The 19,326-nt window shown below is 44.9% G+C and overlaps 1 long non-coding RNA gene across 2 annotated transcripts in view; it reads left to right on the top strand.

The window, feature by feature from the left end:
- LOC308069358 overlaps positions 1 to 19,326 on the top strand; it is a 95,101-nt gene that overhangs the window by 27,178 nt on the left and 48,597 nt on the right. For both annotated transcript variants that reach the window (XR_013930351.1, XR_013930352.1), the window contains exon 1: positions 1 to 19,326. This exon is cut by the window's left edge and continues 27,178 nt beyond it. This is a non-coding gene — a long non-coding RNA (uncharacterized lncRNA).

The raw sequence follows: 19,326 nt of genomic DNA, 5'->3' as shown, positions 1-19,326 counted from the left end.
AAGCCCTTCAGGTCCCCCAGAAGGTTTGTCCTGAGCGAGATGCTGAGTTCCAGAGTGAATGTGGAAGCAGAGAGACACCAAAACCTGCTGTTCCACAAGGGCTTTTTGCCTCTGACTGAGAAAGGCCCAAGTTGTTGTTTCTAGAAATAAGAAAACTGTTTGGAGAAAGCAAGGAGCCCTGTCAATCTTCATTCCCATTTGGAAACAAATTTGTTTGGCACTGAGGAATGATGAAAACTGAAAGGGAGCTAACTTCGCTTCAGTTTTTGATTTGCAGCAAACATTAAAAGAAGAAAGGAATCAGTATGATAATAAGAGCAATCCTCAGGAACACAACCCTACCCCGGTGGCAGACCCCAGCAGCCTGATTAATACAACCAAACAGCCTGTGGATACTCTCTTCCTGCATCATTTTTGTTGGTTTTGGGGGGATTTTGGGTGTTTTTTTGCACAATTTCATGTCACAACTAGGGTCCAGACCGTTCAAATGAGGCATACCTGTCAGCCTTACAGGATGTTCAGTGTTCAAATCCTGCATTGCATTCCTGCAGAAAAGATTCCAGCTCCAACCAGGTGACACTTTTTTTGAGGGGAAAAAAACCAGACTGGGCCATAAAAGCATGTTTTATAAACGTCTTACTCTTCTGCTTTATGGTTCAGTTTGAAATAAAGTGGGATGAAAGAAACGTTTCAGATCTGAAATGTGGGTGGTTTCTTACGTTTTCAAAGTGGAATGTTTCTATTTGCTTGCTTGGAACTAATTTTAGTTTGTCCATTTCTTTCCAGCGGAGCCTTTTGCAACCATGTTTCCTAGATCTTAGCAATAAGAACAGCTTTTTCTTTCAGGCCCTGGTCTGTTCACACTGAGACTTGCTTTTCTGCCTTCAGGCCTTCTAAAATATTATCCAATGGGGCAAAATGCTGCTCAACATGTGTAAAGACCTTGCCTTTCACCTTTAGGTCAATTCCACCTCTACAGCCCAAAAAGTACAATTCTTCCATTGTTAAGATTTACCTGAGGAGTAAAGGCTGTCACCTCACAGCTGTGTAAAAACCCACAGCTTAAGCTTCAACTCAAGGAAGAAGCACACTGTTAGCATAAAAAATAGGTCAGTCTATTTTCTGCAGAAAACATCCCTTCTGCAAATTTTTGGTCCCTCTCCAATTGCTTGCTAAAAGCTCATGACCATGGAATAAAGGCTAAGGTCAAATGTCCTGGAGCTATGAGACAATATCACAAGATGCAGGTGTCCTTGGGCTCTGATTTAGGTTTCCATGTGTCTTACTGCATTTGCTTAATGATTTTCTAGGCACCTATGGCCATAGCATCTGGGCTGCTGCCACAAATTAAATGCAATCAGACATTAAATCAAACTGTCTACAGCAGGCTGCAGAAACAGGCCTCCTCCTTCTGCTGCCACAGTCAGGCGTAAGTGACTCAGAAAGGGGTCAAATTCATGCAGAAGCATTGCTGAAAGGATGTGTCCTGTGGTCCTCTCGGAAAGTCGGCACGGGGATTGTGGGTTACCGGGAAATCCATACTCCTGAACTGGAATTCTTCCACTATGAATATCAGAGAAAACAGGGCTGGAAAATATCTCAAATGGCTTAAATCTTCTACAGCCTCACTGTATAGAGAACCTGCCCTTGGTCTCCCTTTTGGGCAAAATCTCAGGGATCATTTATGCAGCACAAGACCCTGAGGTTGAGACACTGAGACTTTGGTGGTTTATGGCTTGTAATGAGATATTTATTCTCCCAGCATGACTGCTTGAATTTGCAACAGCACATATTGAGGGAGATGCATACCCATCAGGAGCCACTGCCCAGCGTCAGTGTTCGTGCCTGCACCTGTATTTGATCCTATTTGGGATCTTACATTCTGTATGTTACTATTGGAGCTAGACAAATACATGACCATTATCTGCCTGAGTGCCAACAGCTGGAGTGTAGAAGGTGTCTGATAAAAAGAGTTACTAAGAATTTTTTCCGAGCAGTATAACATAAAGTCAGCTCTGCTTTGAGGTACGAAAAAAATGTCATATCTAGCACTATGACAATATGAAGTTATATCTGAAACACTGACTCAGTGATAGTTTGTCAAAATCACCACGATAGCCAGATACTCATTCAGTTTAATCCCCTTTATCGTAAGAGAGGGAGGGACGATCTCAGGGCATGTAAAAATCTGTCTGCATGTGCCCATCTGCTTGCAATAGCTTTCTGCTGCAGCTTGTTTGGGAAGTGTTATTAGTTCTTCACATGGGAAGGAAAGGTCACTGTCTCTGAAGGACAAATTCCGCCTCTCTGTCCAACAAACTCCAGGAGTCATTGGTCACCCCGGATGACAGCTCTGAATTGCAGGGCAATGTTTGCTGCATTTATTTCTCAGAGTAATTCAGGGGGCGTGTGCGGGTGGGGGAGGGTATCACGCATTTGGCCGAGTTCACGGTGTGAGAGAGGCAGTAGGCCACGGTCACCGCAAAAACACCAAGGGATATTTACAGAACAGAAAAAAATAATCAGAAGCTGTTTACTGATTAAACTTGAAGCAAGCCCAGTCCTTCCAAAAGAGCAATCATCTGCTATTCATCACAGATTTCTGCAAGTCTGGATGCAAGAGCTATTGCACAGCTCTGGAAGTCCTTCGTGTTCAAAGTCACTTTCTGTTGTTGGGCACAATGATAAAGGAGCCCTTAGAAATCTTGACTGAGCCTTGTTCAAGCTTCTGGACCGAGAAGAGAAGAAATCAAATACAGGCAATGAGCAGACATGAAGTACCATCCCTTCTATCAGGCTACAGGCCCACGGCCCGGGTAGGAAGCGACGCCAGCCCTGCAGAGCTGGGCTCCAGCACCCCCAGGGCCACGCACCACTGGGACAGGAGCACCAGCCGGGGTCAACCCCGGCTTCAGCCAGTGGCTGGGGGTGAGCTGCAAACTTTCTGGACAAAGAAAACTCTCTTGGGTGAAAAAGAACTGAGGTTTCGAGTTGATGTATGTAGAGGTGGGTTGATTGACATTGATAATATACAGCTGTGGCCTTGCCTCAACGGCAGTGGGTTAATTAACATGGATGATGTGCAGCTGTAGCTTTTTCCCCACAAAATGGTTAAATAGCGTTGAGGAGCATGGGGAGTCTGTGTGGAAGGGGGTCCTGGATGAAGCAGGGAGAAGGAAGAGTGTGGTGTGACCACTGGAAACTGGAGAAACAATGTGGACAGTGGAGAACAACCTGTTGTGGCAGCAGCTGGACTTAGGGACAGTAGAATCTGACCCATGGTAAAGCCTTGCTACAGCTTGCTAGATTGCTTGTGTGGTGGCACATTGGTATCTGAATGAAAATGAGCCCTCTTCCTTTCTTATTTTTAAACAGATTTCCTAAGAAAACAGGTTCATGCAATTGGATTGTCCCTTCCTGCTGACTTTGGATCCTGTTGGCCAAAGCTGACCACACTGGGCAAATAGGGACTGAGATTCCTACCAGCTTTGTGAACACAGGCAGGGTGACAAGGGGAGAGCTCAAGTGGTATTTCACAGCCCCAGGCAATGCCATTGTCTCACAGCTGAAAGAGTGGAGTTCCTTTGTTGGTTTCTGAGAGTGGGAAAGCGATTTTTAAAAATGGTCTGTGTAGCTACGCCAGGTCAGCAGTCTCCTGGGAGTGTCAGCGCCTCTTCCTTGCTGCATGGCATGTATCTTCTGGACTGGTAGTTGTCTTCAGACTTGTGTAGCAACTAGTGCCATTGGACAGTAGCCAAAACTATTAGTGTTTGTTCTCATAACCCACTAAGCACTTGCAAATAGAGCAGCACTGCCATGTGAATGGTGAGAAGGAAGAGGCAACAAGTTACAGCAGCAGTTACCTTCACTCTGGTTTGAAGGTCAGAGTTTTCAGTGATACCACAGCTTTAAGGGTTACATCAGATCTATTTTCCACAACAGAAACCTGGATCACCATATTTTCTCCCCTTTTAGATAGTTGTCTTCCATTACGAAAAATAAATCAATTGCCAAGAATTTTGTCTTGCTCCTGGTAGAGCTGCTGTGTAGGTGGAACCACCACATATTAAAACTGCTTCCAGTCATCAGCAAAACCCAAAAATCAGAAACTTTTTTTCTTTGCTATACCCTCAGTTTGAGGACTCATTTTTGTAATGCACCCGTAGCTTTGCTTGGGAAACTGTCTCATACCTTGAACACAAGCAAGAAGGAAGAGGCAGATCAGCTTAGTACTCTGCATATAAAGACTGTTGCAGAGAAAATGAGGCAGAAATCCTTGGGGAAGGTCGTTCTGATGGAATAGATCCTGTGCTTGGCCGATGTGCGCTCTGCAGCACTGGACTCAGAGAGAACAAGAGGTAAGGGACTTGATCTCACCTGGAATGGATAATGCCATGTACAGAGTCATCTCAGAGACATCACTTCAAATATTACCCTGGTCACACGGTTACGCTCTGTAGCCAGGAGAGTACTCTGGTTATTGAAACAGAGAATGAGCTATCAGGAGAACTGGTTTTTAAACCAGCTTGAGCAATGACTCCCTGCACATTTTGCAGCAAGTCATTTCATCTCTCTGTGCTTCTCCTGTGTGGTGAGGACAATACTTATCATATGTACCGGGACACTGTAAAGCTTCATCTGGAAATTATTGTTGCTTTTTGTAACTAAAGAGTGTTATGAGAAGAGATAATGGAAGCACAAGTGAATTTCACATTGGAGTGGTAGCCATTAAGCCCTGCAAGAGTCCTCTGACTTCAAAGACATTATATCTCTCCACACCAGTGAAAGGTTAGTCTTCTAGGATTTGCTTGTGACTAAAGCTAGATAGGCCTAATTTCTGGCCGTGTTTCCTCTAGTGTTGTTATTAGTCTAGAAAAAATAGAGTATGCGTTATTTGGACTTGCTTCCTGGTTTGAAATGTCTGCCTAAAAGTACGTGCTGCTCCCGCTTTCTGTCATCGTGACTGACATTAGCATGCATTGCACTGCTAGTTGCCAGAAGTCCAGAATGTGCGTCTGATTTTTTTTTCTGAAGAGTGCCATTGGAAGCCAGGTACAGTCTCATCTCCAATTATTTTTTCTTTATGGATGTTTGATACCCTCTGTGTTGTCTGTGTAGATATTTATACATCCCTCGCTGACTGTAAGATGCCCCACATTAGCACATCTGTGGTATAATCAGATATTATTTTCTGTTATAGGAAAAGGTCAATCCTTTTGTTTACAGACAGGTGAATGCAAATGAAGTGTAAGGACGGTCATGGGTCTGTGCTGGACTTATTCTGTGCACATGGATGAGCATAGGATGTACACATGACACACAGGCACACAGGAGCGGTGTATTTTATTGCATATGCAGACATCAACTACAGTTCATGCATACAGCAAGGCACAAAGCTTCCCCAGACTCACTGCATGTTTTTTGTAGAGCTGAGCTCATGTGCCTGGTGGACACAGGTAGCTCCTACCCAGATGTCTAACCTGTCAAAACTTCAGGGTGGGCAAGACATGCACCAGAAAATCTGGAGGGGGCAAGAGGTACCAGGAGAGGGGACAGTAGAAGTCCACGTGAGAACCTGGAGCTGAGCCCTAGCTCTCCCAGCGTTCAGCTGAGAGTTCGTGTGTTACATTCTCCATTCTAGCAGAAAGGAGCATCCTCATCCGAAGCAACAAATCCACAATACAGCTTTTGTAGGTCCTCAGCTAGGATGAGTCAGGGAGCTTTCCTTTGCGGCACAGCTCAAGCACTGTGGTGGGGTCAGAAGGACCAGTTTGGCTCACCACTTCAGTTTGTGGGTTAGTAGTGGGATTTTCTTGTCTAGGCTTGTCAGTCAATCTTGTCCCAGTGCTAAAAGTCAACAAAAAATAAACTCTTTGAAATGGAAAGCAGTTTTGCAGGGAGCTAGGTCTGTAAGAATTGTGACAAAAAAATGGCTTTTTTATTCATTAAAATTCAAATGCAGATAAATAACCAACAGCTCCAGTGAGGATTATGGAACTTCTATATTTATGAGGAAGCAGAAATTTTATAAATATTTAGATTGGCTATTTTCTACCTACCTACATTTTTATTTTTTTAGAAGAGAAATAACATTTGCTAGTCCAGCAATAATACTATTCATTTATGCAGCGGCTTTCATCCAGAGATCTCCAAGCACTTTACTAACGCTGGTTGGGTGAAGATTCACATAGCTCTTATAGAGGTGAATAATGAATTATTATTCCCAGTTTACAAACTGAGAAATGTTTGCACAAAAAGATCAAGGAATTTTGTCCAAAGGCAAAGGCTGAGAACATGGCAAAGCCGTGGCAGAGCCTGGAAGCTGCAATTACAGAAATTATTATCCATCTGAGGGACCTCACCAGTTTAAAGGTGTGGTTAGAGGAACAAAAGTTAAAGTTCCTGCAACAACTGATGTACTGAACTTAAAGCATGTCAGTCACTTCCTGCCAACTGCCCACGCGCATATTGTAGGTTACAATACATGAGAGTAACTTATTCTTACAGATCAGCATCAATATTGTATGAATTAAATACAATCTCAGAAGGCTAGATCAACTCTGAGTTGTATACTAAATAGCTATGTTGCTGCCTGTATTCAGTTTGTTTCAGTATCTCTACATAGCACAGAATTATGCCATGTAAATGTCACTTTTATGGATAAGGTCAATTTAAAATATGTTCCCAACAGCAGCAGCAGCCACAAGAACAACAACAACCACAACCCAAAACATATTTTAAAGGTTGTCAAAACTTCTCCTCTACAAGACTTTTTAAAGAAATTTGCACCTGCTTTAAAAAGAAATTCAGTCATAAAGATTACGTGAAGGAAAAAAAAAGTGTCAGAGTCAAAGCCAAAATAAATATAGACTGAACAGAACATGTATTTTCATCAACTTTCACCATTAAAAAAAAAAAAAAAAGTTAAATGTAGGACTTTCCAAAAGGAAAATTCTTCCATTACCTCAAAATATGGAATAGGAGACTTGGGTCTTCCCCTGCTCAAACCTTCAGAATATGTGCCCACCAGTATCACAAGCTACCTCTGACCATTAGATGGTTTCCTTTCTTAGGTTCAGTCCTTCTATGGTTTGTGTTTTCTTTCTTCCTTTCTACCTTTCTACCTTTCTTCCTTTCTTTCCTCTCCTTTTCCTTTTTGCTCTCTTTATGACACGTCTTTAAGCGATAAAGATTACTGGGCAGGATAATCTCCAAGCAATTAACTAGCTAAACTGTGGCTAAAGTGATTAAAATATTTTAATCGCCAAAGGAATATTGATAATGAAGATGAGAATGATAATAATGATGATGATAACAATGATTTGATTTGTGGAATCCTACATTTATTTCAGTCATCACCATCACTGGCCCTTTTGGTATCGTAGGTTCTGGTTCCGTGTTGCAGCCTGAGTGTGTGCAGCAGGTGGCATTACACTGTCCTGGAAACGTTCACATGCCATTTCGAAGTAGATTTCACATCACCATTGATGTACATATTGCTGTCTGGGAACTTCTCCTTTAACCTAATGTCTTGTCTCTCACCCACTAATTTATATCAATCCCTTTCTTTCCATTTACACTGTAACACCTCTTTAAATCAAGCAGGGATGTCTCTTTAAGGGCTTTAAGTGGCAGGGAATCCACAGCATTTAGCAGTCACAGTGATTAATTACCACTGCTATTTAGAGTCACACCTCCATCTAAGTCTGAACACGTCTTGCAAGTTTGCATCCATGGGGCTTTGTTAGAACATTTTCATTTCAATTTAAGATAATTTTGCCTACAAATCTTTTCTCCATGTAAGTACTCAATGACCATGATCAAGTCATCACTGTTCTTTCCTACATATAATACAACGTCTTCTCTTGGAAACTGTCATCCCAGCTCCCTCATGGAGGGATGAAAATGCAGCTGTCTGGGAGGCATGGGCAGCCTTTCTCTTGACATGCACAAGACCACAGTTCTCATCTGAAGTTATTAAAGGAAGTGATCCAAAGGGAGAGGTTTTAGTGAAAAACCACTGATATTTGCTCATTTCTTTAGGACTGGCATGTCTGATCCTTGACGGTTTCTCTCAAATTTCAAGTAAAGATGAGGGTTGGGGCTGTTTTGTTTTGCTGTTTCAGTTCTTTCCCTATGGTGCACATTCCTAACCAGGGAATATTGCTGGGATGGAGAAGGCAGGAGAGGGGGAAGGCAGTGCTGGAGGCTTTTAGACTAACACAGCATCTGTTTGTGGCTTGATTCACTCAGCAGCAAAGCCATCACTTCTAAAAATCCATTTTAAGCAATTCTCCTTGGTGCCCTGAATCTACTGAGCTCTCTGTCCTCGTTTCCAGGCAGAGCAGCAAGCTTGGAGGGGTTGCTGGCGCCCAGTACCCCCTATGCTGCTCTTCTACTGCTGGCCCCCGACTGATAGATGTGGCAGGATCCAAGGGAAAGGTTCATAGTCCAATGGATTAATGATGCTTTGATTGACTTGGTGTTGTTTGATGTGTTGTAGATATGCTCAGCCTGCATCTCCTGTCTCTTTATCTTCCCTGTGCAGTTACGTTGACAGCTTCACCACTTCCCTCCTGAGCTGGCCTGACAGCACGAGGAGGTTCTCAGCAGGAATTTTTACCTTTATTTCCTGGATTCTCTCTGCCATCCATACAGCAACCCATCCTCTTTTCATAAGGAAGGGGCTCATGAATGCAATAACACACTTATAAAATGGTTAACTTGCTCTTTAAGAAGGGAAAAGTTCAAATCAAAAGCCCCGGTCCCAAAGCTTTAGGAATGCAAAAAACTAAAGTGCTGCTCTGGCAAACCTGAATTCACCCTGCCTCTGAAGCCAAAGACATCTCTCCTGTGCACATTGCTTGGTGTGCTGAGCACTGACGTGCTGCAGCAGTGGAGATGGCTTCCTACCGCCTGGGAGTCACACAGTGGAGAAATTCCCACTCAAAGCTGCCAGCCAGAGACTGTGCTTTCCACCAGCGTTTGGTATCATGTGTGGCCCTATCGAAATGCACAATCCAAGATACAGCACTATTCCAGGCTCTTTTCCCAATATTGTGAATGTGAGGGCTGCTGGAGGTGTGAAGAGGGAAGGAGGGGCTTGGGGTACATGAGTCTGGGCACATCTGATGAGGACAACAGGCGACCACTAGAAAAGTCTGAAACACAGAGAGAGAAAGAAGAATCTGACTGTAGCAACACTTGGAATCTAAACACACGATGGCTTTAGAGATAAATAGACTGTTGCAATGGGGTTTAAAAATAAAATGTTAATCCCCAGGATGTGACAGACTGTAAGAGGTTCCCTTTCACCCTGGTGTATTCTGTTCTTTCACTTAGTTTTATGTGCAGCTGTCTTTATCCTTCCGTTTGTGGTTCAGGCTTTCCAGAAAAACGGCAGGGTTCCTTATGAGTTATGCTAAAACGTGAAGAAGCTATAGTCTTGTGTATGTAGGTAAAATGTCAATAAAGAAAAATCTTAATGGATGGAGAGAGAAATTCTAGACTTCAAAATTATCTCACTGAATTATTAAAATGTCTTTAAAAACTTTTCCTTCCTTTCTCAAATGAAATTTAAATGGAAAGAACTTCCATGGTTTGAATCGTAACTCTGTGTGCATGACCAATTCATATTTTGTTCCACCTGGAGTTCTTGACTCACAGAGACTATTTTTGATGCTCTGGAGATAAGCTTCAGTACCAAGAAAGTGGAACTACATAAAATCATAGAAAATAAATTTGAAAATAAGGGACCTCAGGAGGTCACCTGGTCCACCCCTGCCCCAAGGCTCATCAGCTACATCTAAACTTTTTTTGACAGTTGTTTGTTTAACCTGTTCTGAAAAACCTCTGGTGGTTCCAATCTCACAGCAATCTATTCCAGTCCTTAACTGTTCTTACTGTTGGATGTTTTTCCTTCATGTCTAATCTGAAACTAACAATTATCTTCATTTTCTCACTGCTTTGGAGACATGAAATATATGTTTTCAGATGCTAAGACCACACTTCCCAGCTGGGAAATTATCCTTCTCCCATCAGGCTGTATGGGCAGTAGATCTGCCCTTTCGGTGCAGTCATTCCTGTGTTTCTCATTGTACGCTTACACATTTTTCTTTACCATACACAAATCCCCTTTCCTTTTTCTGCCTCTCTCTTTGTGCTCTCTCTCTCATCATGCCATATTGTTCCTTGTCTGTATGTCCATTCCTCTCCATCTCTTGGTTCTGCCTGTGTTTGCAGCACCTCCCTCAGCTCCCAACTCCGGAGGTGAAAGCCCCGTTAAAGCAGCTGCAGTTCCATCAGCTGATGCTGTAGCTGAACTGGCATGTCTGATGTCAGGGATCAGACATTTTGGCCTACTGGCCCTTCTCTGAACTATTGATGTAAATATGTGGCAAAAACGTCCCTCATGCAGGCTGTTACTCTCAAATGAAAACATGACATGTCCATAAAATGTGATCTATCTGTAATCATCGTACACATGCCTTCAGACAGGGGAGAGAAGTGACTTGCTAATTAAGTTTTACAATCCAGCGGTTGTGAGAAAGATAAAAACATGTCCCCGGTCAATCCATTACAAAGAGAACAGAACATCTGACCTTTTCATCCTGCCTTCCGTTTGCACTCGCTAGATCCATAACCTTTTCCAGCTGGAACGGAAAGTTCAATTAAGTTTTGTTGGCTCAGAAAACTGCCCATGTCCTGGAGAGCAGATTAGGCACTCAGGGGCTGCAATTATCCATCTGGTGCCACTTCAGCTATAATATCTATATATTTATATACATACTGCCATCGCTCCCAAGGATAAACACTGCGCTGAGTTGCTCAGAGGAGGGTCACAAGCCTTACTGCTAGGGACTGTTCTGGTCCCCAGCACCCAAAACACCAGGCTGCGTGGAGGGTGAAGCCAATGTCAATGAAGCTTCTGCCACTCACAGCCGCAGAAGGAATGTGTCAAAGTGGGAAGGATTCATCACATACCACGCACCCTTCCGGTTTGCCACCTGTGTCAACCCACTGATTTATGGAGCTGAATTTCCCCGCAATCCAGGGGAGGCATACAGAACCTTTGGAAATAATCTAATCTCTGTTGAGAAAGAAATTTTATAAATACAGACACATGTATATATTATATAGTTAACACTTTTGAGGACAAAGTGCTTGGCCTTGGCAGATAATTCATGCAATTACATCAAAGATGAGGCACTGACAGCAACCAACACATCAATCACCTGGCTGATCGATAATGCCTGCAGTATACGCAATCAAAGCTAATCAGACTCACATAGCCTCAGGATGAGACAGCATCTGAGATCCTCACCACACACAGAGAGGCTGTAGCTTTGAGGGCTCATCTGAAAGTTTGCTGAGCAGAACTTTCCCTTCAGGACTGTTTTTACCTTGTTTGCAGATCTCCAGCTCTCTCTAAAAGGGGAGCAAACACATCTTGGGTCATTACACCAAAGCTAAAACAGGATCCTTGGGAAAGGGGATGCAACATTCACATTTGTTCCTAGTAAATCACAAGGGCAGTGGGCATTGCAATGCATAACACAAGGCTCTGCCTTTCCCAGAATGTTATAAGGAGATCAACATAAATTCTGCCTTCTCCACTGGATACTAAGAAAGCTAGCAAGCAAGCATGCATTTGCATTACAACAGGCAGCGTACTGTAGCACAAGTTGCAAGTAGTTTAAGTCGGTACCCTGAAAACATAGCTTGTCCTGCTTAGAATGACAGAAGACGGCCTCACCTTATCATCCTCAGCAAACAAGGAATGCTGAGCTTCCCACTTCAAAAGTTCACAAATTTGGGCAATGTAATTTCTGACCTCCATCAGGAGTCTTTCTCCAGGGGTTGGTGAGCACAGTTTTTTCTCAAGTGGTCACCGCCGTCATCAAGTTGCAGAAGACAGACACACCTGCCTCCATTCGTGCCAGACTTAGGGCATAGGAACACTGACCACATATCCTGGACAGCAACCTGTCAGTGACCTCCATCAGCATCAGAGCAACTGTTTTGCCTGGGCAGTTTGGCTGCTCCGATGGCCAACTCTACTGCTAGAGTAAAATCTGCCTCCCTCAGCTGAAAAAAAATTCTGAGCCACATACAGGGAATCTCTCACTCATTTCCCCTCCTCCTCTTACTTGCTGACTTGCTTCTTTTCCTGGGGAAATACTCTGGGAGAAGCCCTAGGTCACTGATTTACAGTGGCTATTCTGAGAATGGAGGGAAACTTTTGAAACCTACTCCAAATGTTGCTTCTTTCATCCCACAACACTCTGATGACCACCTCCACCTGGACTTCAGCACCGCTCAGTTTCTTCTTATTTTCTCCTCCATACTCTTCCTACAGCATGCAGAAAAACCTCATAAACTCCATCCTGAAATAGTAACATCCAGTAGTGAGAAACTGGCTGTGCCATGGTCCAGGAAGGATGTAGGCAAGGCTGTTTCTATTTCAGTCTCCTAAAGCAGGAGTCTGGGCTTGCCTGCCCATTGGCCACAGCCTGCCTGGTGGCATGGCCACCCCCCCGTGTGCCCCCCTGTCCCCAGGGGCTGGGAAGGATCCCACCCTGGCACAGCCCGATCTCCCCCTGCTTCGCCGCCACAGTGGGCAGAGCCTGTGATTCTTGGGAAACCTCCTGCTTTTCCCCTGCCCGTTTCTGTGCTGTGCCTCATTAGCTGCTCAGTTCTCTTCGGCTGGGAGACAGGAATCTGGCAGGAAGGTGTAAACAGCCAGTTTAATTGGGTGTTTAGAACAAAAGAAGCAGTGGCAGTGCTGTCATTTTCGAGCTAGCTTACAAACAGGCAGTTTGAAAATAATTTCCTCCCATCTGCACAGAGTTAAATCTCCCAGCACTTCCGAGTGAGTGTCTCTCTGAACATGGCAGAAGCAAACAAGCAAAAAGGTGCCTTTTCAGAGCGGGAGACAGTGTTTGTGTCCTGCCTTATATCCTGACCTGTGCAATTGTTTGTCATCTGCCTTAAGGCTCTGCGCGGCTGGGGCTGCACTTCTTTTTCTCACACCCACCTTTGCACTTGTGCGTGACTGCGGTATGTACCTCTCTGCCTTCCACCACCTTCCTCACAGTGACATCTGTGGCCTGGGCAGACAATGGCAGGTGCCAAAATGTCCACATGTGAGGACAACAGACAGATCTGCAGCCACATCACGTCAGGCCAAGGAATGGGGACACCTTTCCTGCTGCCCCTCATTCACACAGTCCCTTACAATTGTCATTCTCCAGGAAAGAAGGCTATTTGCTTATTATCTTTCTTTCTGGTCATCTGCACTTAAACTCGGTGTCTCTGAAAGGAAAGAGAAGAAAAAAAGCCTCACTGAAGACTGTCCGGAGATGTCCTGCCTCCACCTATAAACGCAGATGTGGATTTATTTGTGTTGCTTAGAAACCTGCATCTGTGGCCTGTCTGGTCCCTTCATGTTTATTTAAAATCACATCTAATAGAAAAAGACACAGCCATAAAGCTCAAGAGTGAAAGTTTACCAGGGTCACTGGTTCTGCCACCTGAACTATTTCTCTGATCTGTCCTCCCAAACCAAACAAACCATTTCCATACAAATTGGATCCTGGTTACAGAAACAGGATTTCAGGTATCTCCCACCCAAGTTTTGTCTCCTGCCCCAAAAAGCAAACCTGGTGTGTGATGGGGGCAGCAGTATATCAGGCTGACAGGCATCTTAGTTCCCCTACAAATGTTCCTTCCCCCTCCCCCCACTTGGAAGTTGTGTCCAAAGGGAAGGACTAAGTGGAAATAAACAAATTTTAACAGGGATGACAAATATCCAGATGTCCTGGAGAAACACCTGCTGCGCATGTGTGGATAAACCGGAGGTGCTCTGGTGCAGGGAGCCTGGTGTGCCCGGAGCCCATCAGGGTTGCTCAATTTTTGAGGTAAATCTGTGCAATGCTGGACACTGGCTACCTTCTCAGGCACCTTCAGGGCCTTCAAGTGCACACGTGTGCTAGAGCTGTTCCTGGCATGTTCGAGATGTCCACCTGACTACACGTGTCCCTTTGCTGCTGCTGGAAATGTTCCTGTTGGATGCACAAACCCTGCTAGCACCCTGTGGGACATGATATGACAGGTGACACAGATATTTGTGGAATGAACCCACACATTTCATTTTTGCTTGTTCCTTTGTTCCTTGTTGGTGGGTCTTGTTTGCTTACAAAGAAACCGGGGAGCACAGCCCATTCAATCTGCCAGCTGTGTCTAGAGAGTCTTTACGTTTGTTTTGGGGATTTGATCCCTTCTTGGTGTAAAACTCTAAGAAGTTAATTCCTGCACAAATACCTCCTAGATATGGAGCCAGGCTTCCAGTCCCATGCTGATAACAAGGCTAAGCAGCACCCAGGTCTAGGTCCAGACATGATTTCCACCGCAGTTTAACAGTGCCTTAATTTACATTTAAGCACAATACCAAAATCCTTACTGTTCTCTTTCCTTTTGTTGAAATAAAAATGATCTAGAACTAAAACCTGAAATCTAACAAATTCTGAACATAATGGCTTTGTAAATTTTGAACATGAGACAAGTAAGATTTACTGCTCTGCTTTTTTGTATAACCAAGGCCATAGATTTCTTCCACTTAATGGTTTCTGCATGAACCTCAATTGAGTTATGGTTTAAGCAGGGACATGCAGTCTTTAACACCAGTCTCGGGATGAGCAATCTAACCACATTCCTTGAAAAGGATTTTCCAGTGATTCATCACTTTCACTGGAAACCAGGTGACACCTTAATTCAGGTTTGAACTTCTGTAGCTCCACTTCTGATTGAAGTGAGAATTTCTATAGAGAGGCAGACAGAAAGCAAAGAAAAGGAAATAGTGTGTTGTCTCTGCCGCTTTGCATATCTCATTTCCCATCACAGGATGGTAATGCAGCAGCTGAAATGCTGAAATGAAAGGCAGTTTTGAGGATCTATTTAGCATAGCCATAAGCATACAAGAAATTTTGTGAGTCTGATTCTGCTGATGTTGCCTGCCTGAATGGGAGGTTCATGGCATCCCGTCTGAGAGGAAACAAACTTTCAGTGCCTTAGAGCCACACCTCTGATTTTTTTTGAAATCCACTGCCTATAAATAAGGCTTTTTTAACTGAAAGTCTCGGCACAAAGTACAGCCACAAGGGCTTAGAGCGCTGTCTAATTTTTCAGATTCCTGTACTGGGAGCTGATTGTTTTCCATGGCCTTTTGTGCTCTTAGTTTATGAAAAATCAATACTTTAATATAGAAAACAAATCCCCCAGCTATCTGTTTGGAGCAGTATTACCTCCAGCTCTGTCACTTCTGCTATTCTGTTCACTACACTCCAAGAAGCTGGGTGCATGTGTTAGCCCAGCAGGATGGGATCTCCTCACTCAGGCAACATAGGGTGCAGGATAGGTGTGGAAAGGTTTCATCTATCACCTTCAGGGAGGAGTTTGGTCCCTCCTCTGGGCTTCAGTAACATGGATTTTGAATAACCAAAAGGGTAGAATCTGGACACCAACTGCTACTAAATGTAATGTGGTTAACTGGGTATTTTCAGATTTAATAAACTTTTCCTTCCTTTATCTGATTGTTAGGCAAAGAACTATTAATAAAGGGGAGAATCACTTTACTATTTTTTTCCTGTTAAAAAATAAATAAATGAACCAACCCCAAACACAAAAAGAGATCGCTTGCAGAAAATAAGGCTGTCAGTATTTATTTTTATATTCATGGGAGAAAAAACAAGTTTGAGATGTCATTCATTTTCACTAAAAGAAAAGTCAAGATTCAGGAAAAAAAAAGGAAAAAATAGTTTGAAATGAATGTATTCCAGCTGATTCATTTCGGCTGTGGTTTGGGTTTGTTATCCCGGACAGCTTGGTTTGGAGTGAAAATTGTATCATATGTCATTTAGCATCCAGTGGTACAGCACAGCTGGCTCGTGGGCGGGCTCTCAGGGAACAGCCAGGTCTCCTCGTGCGGTGATTCTGGATGAGCCGGGGGTTAGCAGGCACGATGGAATAATTTTTGTCACTTGAATTTTTGTTGAACGGCTGATCCCTGCTCTGAGCCCGCGTGTCCCTGTGCAGAGGCTGGGGACAGCTGCTGCCGCCAGGGCTGCATCTGCCCTGGAGGAGGGGGGAGGCGAGCGGAGCATGGCTGTGTCAGGGCTGTGGCTGAGGCCTCCCTGGGCATCAGTCCCACAGCAGCAGTGACACAGGCACCAGGGACAGGGTACAGCTCCACATTTTCTGCTCTCGCTCTGTTTCTGAGAGGCAATGCTGCTGTGACAAAGCCCACCACTGGGAGCCACTGGGTCCCTGTCCCTCCTGCTGAGGACAGGAGGACCTCATGCTGAGCTCAGTGGGAGCCCTCACTGGCAGCGTGTCACAGTAAATAAATCTGATTTTCCTTAGGGCACTCCTAATGCCCTCCAATGATTGCTTATCACTAAAACAAATCTTTTATTTTCTCCAGCACTTCCCATACCTTTTCGTTTCAAACACTAGCTCTGCTTGGTGTGGATTTTCCCTTTTCCTTGCTTCTCTCACATAGCAGAGGGGGAGGGAAGAAAACATGAGGACCATTTATTTGAAAAAGCAGAAACATGTTATGCTGCTTTTCCCCTTCCCTCAGGCTTCAAATTCAGCGACTCTTCACCCTCTCCCCTCACCCCATCATTCCCAGCAATCCCCCCAAAACAAAACCAAAAGACTCAGGAATAAGTGGTCTCTGCAGGTAGGTAAGCAGCTCCTGTGCACAGGGAGTTATTTTTGGCTAGGTATGAAGTACCACATGATACAATCTTCACAAAATGCCAAGCAGTCAAAGCCAGAGCTGCGTGCTCCTAACCTCTTGCACTGAGGTAAAAATAAACCTTAATAAAAGGGCTGAGGAGGCTTAATGGGAAGTGGAAATGCAAAATGAATAAAAAATGCCCACCCCACAACTCTGTTAGGATAAGTCTCAGCAGACCCCAGGGGAAACAATGGGATGTCTGACCGTCTCACTTCTCACTTTTCACTGCAGGTCCTTGGTCCTCTGGGCCAGGGCTATGGCAGGCTGCTCCTCTGCGCTGGAAGTGCTTGCAGGTGTTTGGTTCCTGCCGAACAGAAGGTTCCAACAATGCTGGGCAGGACCAGGCTGCCCACAAAAGGCAGCCACGAGGAGAGAACACCATGTGTGGCTTGTTACTCGTTATTGACATTGGCAGTGGCTTTGCCAGGGACCACTGGCGACCTACCTTTCCATAGCTCATCCTTCAGTTCCATCAATTTGAATTGGGATTTGAATGGCTATGGGAAGATGCTGGGCAAAAGACGAGCATTTCAGCCATGGCGGGGATGTCCTACGCTTTTAGTACATTGAACCTCAGCCTGCAAGTAGTAAGTCTCTCATGCTTCATATGTGGATGCTTACAAGTTAAATCAGGCTCAGAGATCATCCTACAAAATCTGTTTGAGGCCTTTGAAGCCCTTGGTAGGGGTTTCCGTCTCTAGCTCTGCAATTCCAGACACTGCATATTTAGTCCACCAAGCAACTTCGCTGTACTGTGAGGTGCTTCTGGGGAAGTCTGTATCAAAGGGCTGGAGCAGCTTACGAGGCACCTGGGCTGCCCTTCACATCCTCACTTCCATCTCAAACCCTATTTTCTTCTGTTTTTCCAGATATTTTTTTTTCATCTGTTTTGTCAAAGCTTTTCACAAAATGACTGTCTCCGAAAGAAAAAAATCTCCACCACCCAACAACCCCGAACTCCAACATCGCAGGAGGTCTCTATGTGAATATTATCTTTAAAACAAAGGGAAGAGTAAAACAGTGTGTCTTCCCAGCTATAACAAACTTCCCTTTCTATTTATCTATATCTCTGTCCCAAAGAGTGCTGAGCAAAGCTAATCTGCTGGAGGGTGGAAGTCCTCCTGGTGGGACCGTGGCTGTCTGATCGGAGCAGCGCTGCAGTTCTGGGGAGCATGCCGTTCTCCTGCCGTGCCCTATCAAAGGAAGATTAAGTTCACCTGCTAGTCTGGGACTGTGGCTGTTGTCAGGGGTCCTGGGAAGGTCAGGCTGTTTGCATTTTTCCATTTGCCTAACAAATGAGGGCTCCCGGAGGCAGGATCTATAGGCAGCTCTGCCGAGATGGAGCAGCCCTTGGCTGGCCCGCGTCTCAGCTCTGTTCGCTGGCTCTCTGCTGCTGCCTCCGCTGCCCTAGGCACTGAGCAGCCCTGTGCTCTGACGGGCAGAACATCACCTAAGTGGTGCAGAAGGGATTTTGGAGGGGCCTTGGTAGGTGGCATGTGTAGGCTGGACGTGCTGGTGTCCTGAATCGCAGCCCAGCCCACCTGCATCCTGTGGCTTTTGCTCATGCAAGATCGATGCTTAAGCATCAGGACCCAGCAAGAAGGGACAAAGCTCTGGCATCAGGGTGAGGAAGAAGTGATGCTAAGGCTCAGTGGTTTAAGGCTGGGCACAGCTCAAAGAAGAAGATGCAAATGCTGTGGCTGCTGTGTGGCTCTGCATCCTCTCCTCTGCATGGTAACTGCCTACCACATCCCCTCCGCTGCCAGACTGATCAGCCATGTCTGGGCTGGAGGGCAGAGAAAGAGGCTGTGCCGTGGTCTCAGGGTGTCCTGAGCCCCCCCTCTGCCCCAGGAGGAAGCAGAGGAGAGCTGTAAGGGGGAAAGGTGAGATGAAAACATTTTTATTCCAAGTTAAGTCTCATCCTGGCTGTGCAAAAATTACCAGTGCTGGCAGAAGGGTACCAGTTAGTGCTAGCAGAAGGGTATGCAAACCCTTTTTCAAACAAAAATGAAGTCCAAAAGTCAGTGAGCGCAGGGTGCTGGGGGCAACAAGTACATGGCTTTGCTCAGGGCTGGCCTAAGAGCAGTAGTAGTAGGAAAACACAAGGTGGCATCTTTGAAGGTCATAAGTGATTTATCCTGCTTTTGTATCTGCAGACAACATTTTTCAAATGAAACTAAGAGAGGAGGGATAAAAACATCCAATGAGAAATAATAATTAAAAATCCCAGAGCAGAAACATAGCAGGGAGCACAGGCAGTCTGACAGTTTCAATTTTCACTTAGACAGTGCTTCTCAGGGCTGATAACCTTCTCCTTCTGCTGACAAGCATCCTTCCCCTGCCATAAATCCCAAACCCCAGAAGCTGCTGCTCACCTTCCTACCCTCAGCCCAGCCCCAGCCAGCCTTTATGAGGCTTCCCAGGGCTGTGGGAAGGCTGAATTTCAGACAAGGAGGAGATGATGACAGTGTGGCCCCGTGCTAGAGGGAACAACTGCAGCTGGAGGACACAATGGTGTAAGACAG

The sequence above is a fragment of the Falco punctatus genome, assembly GCF_963210335.1.
Source record: "Falco punctatus genome assembly, chromosome: 9".
Classification (NCBI taxonomy): domain Eukaryota; kingdom Metazoa; phylum Chordata; class Aves; order Falconiformes; family Falconidae; genus Falco; species Falco punctatus.
This window is presented reverse-complemented; position numbering and strand designations above follow the sequence as displayed.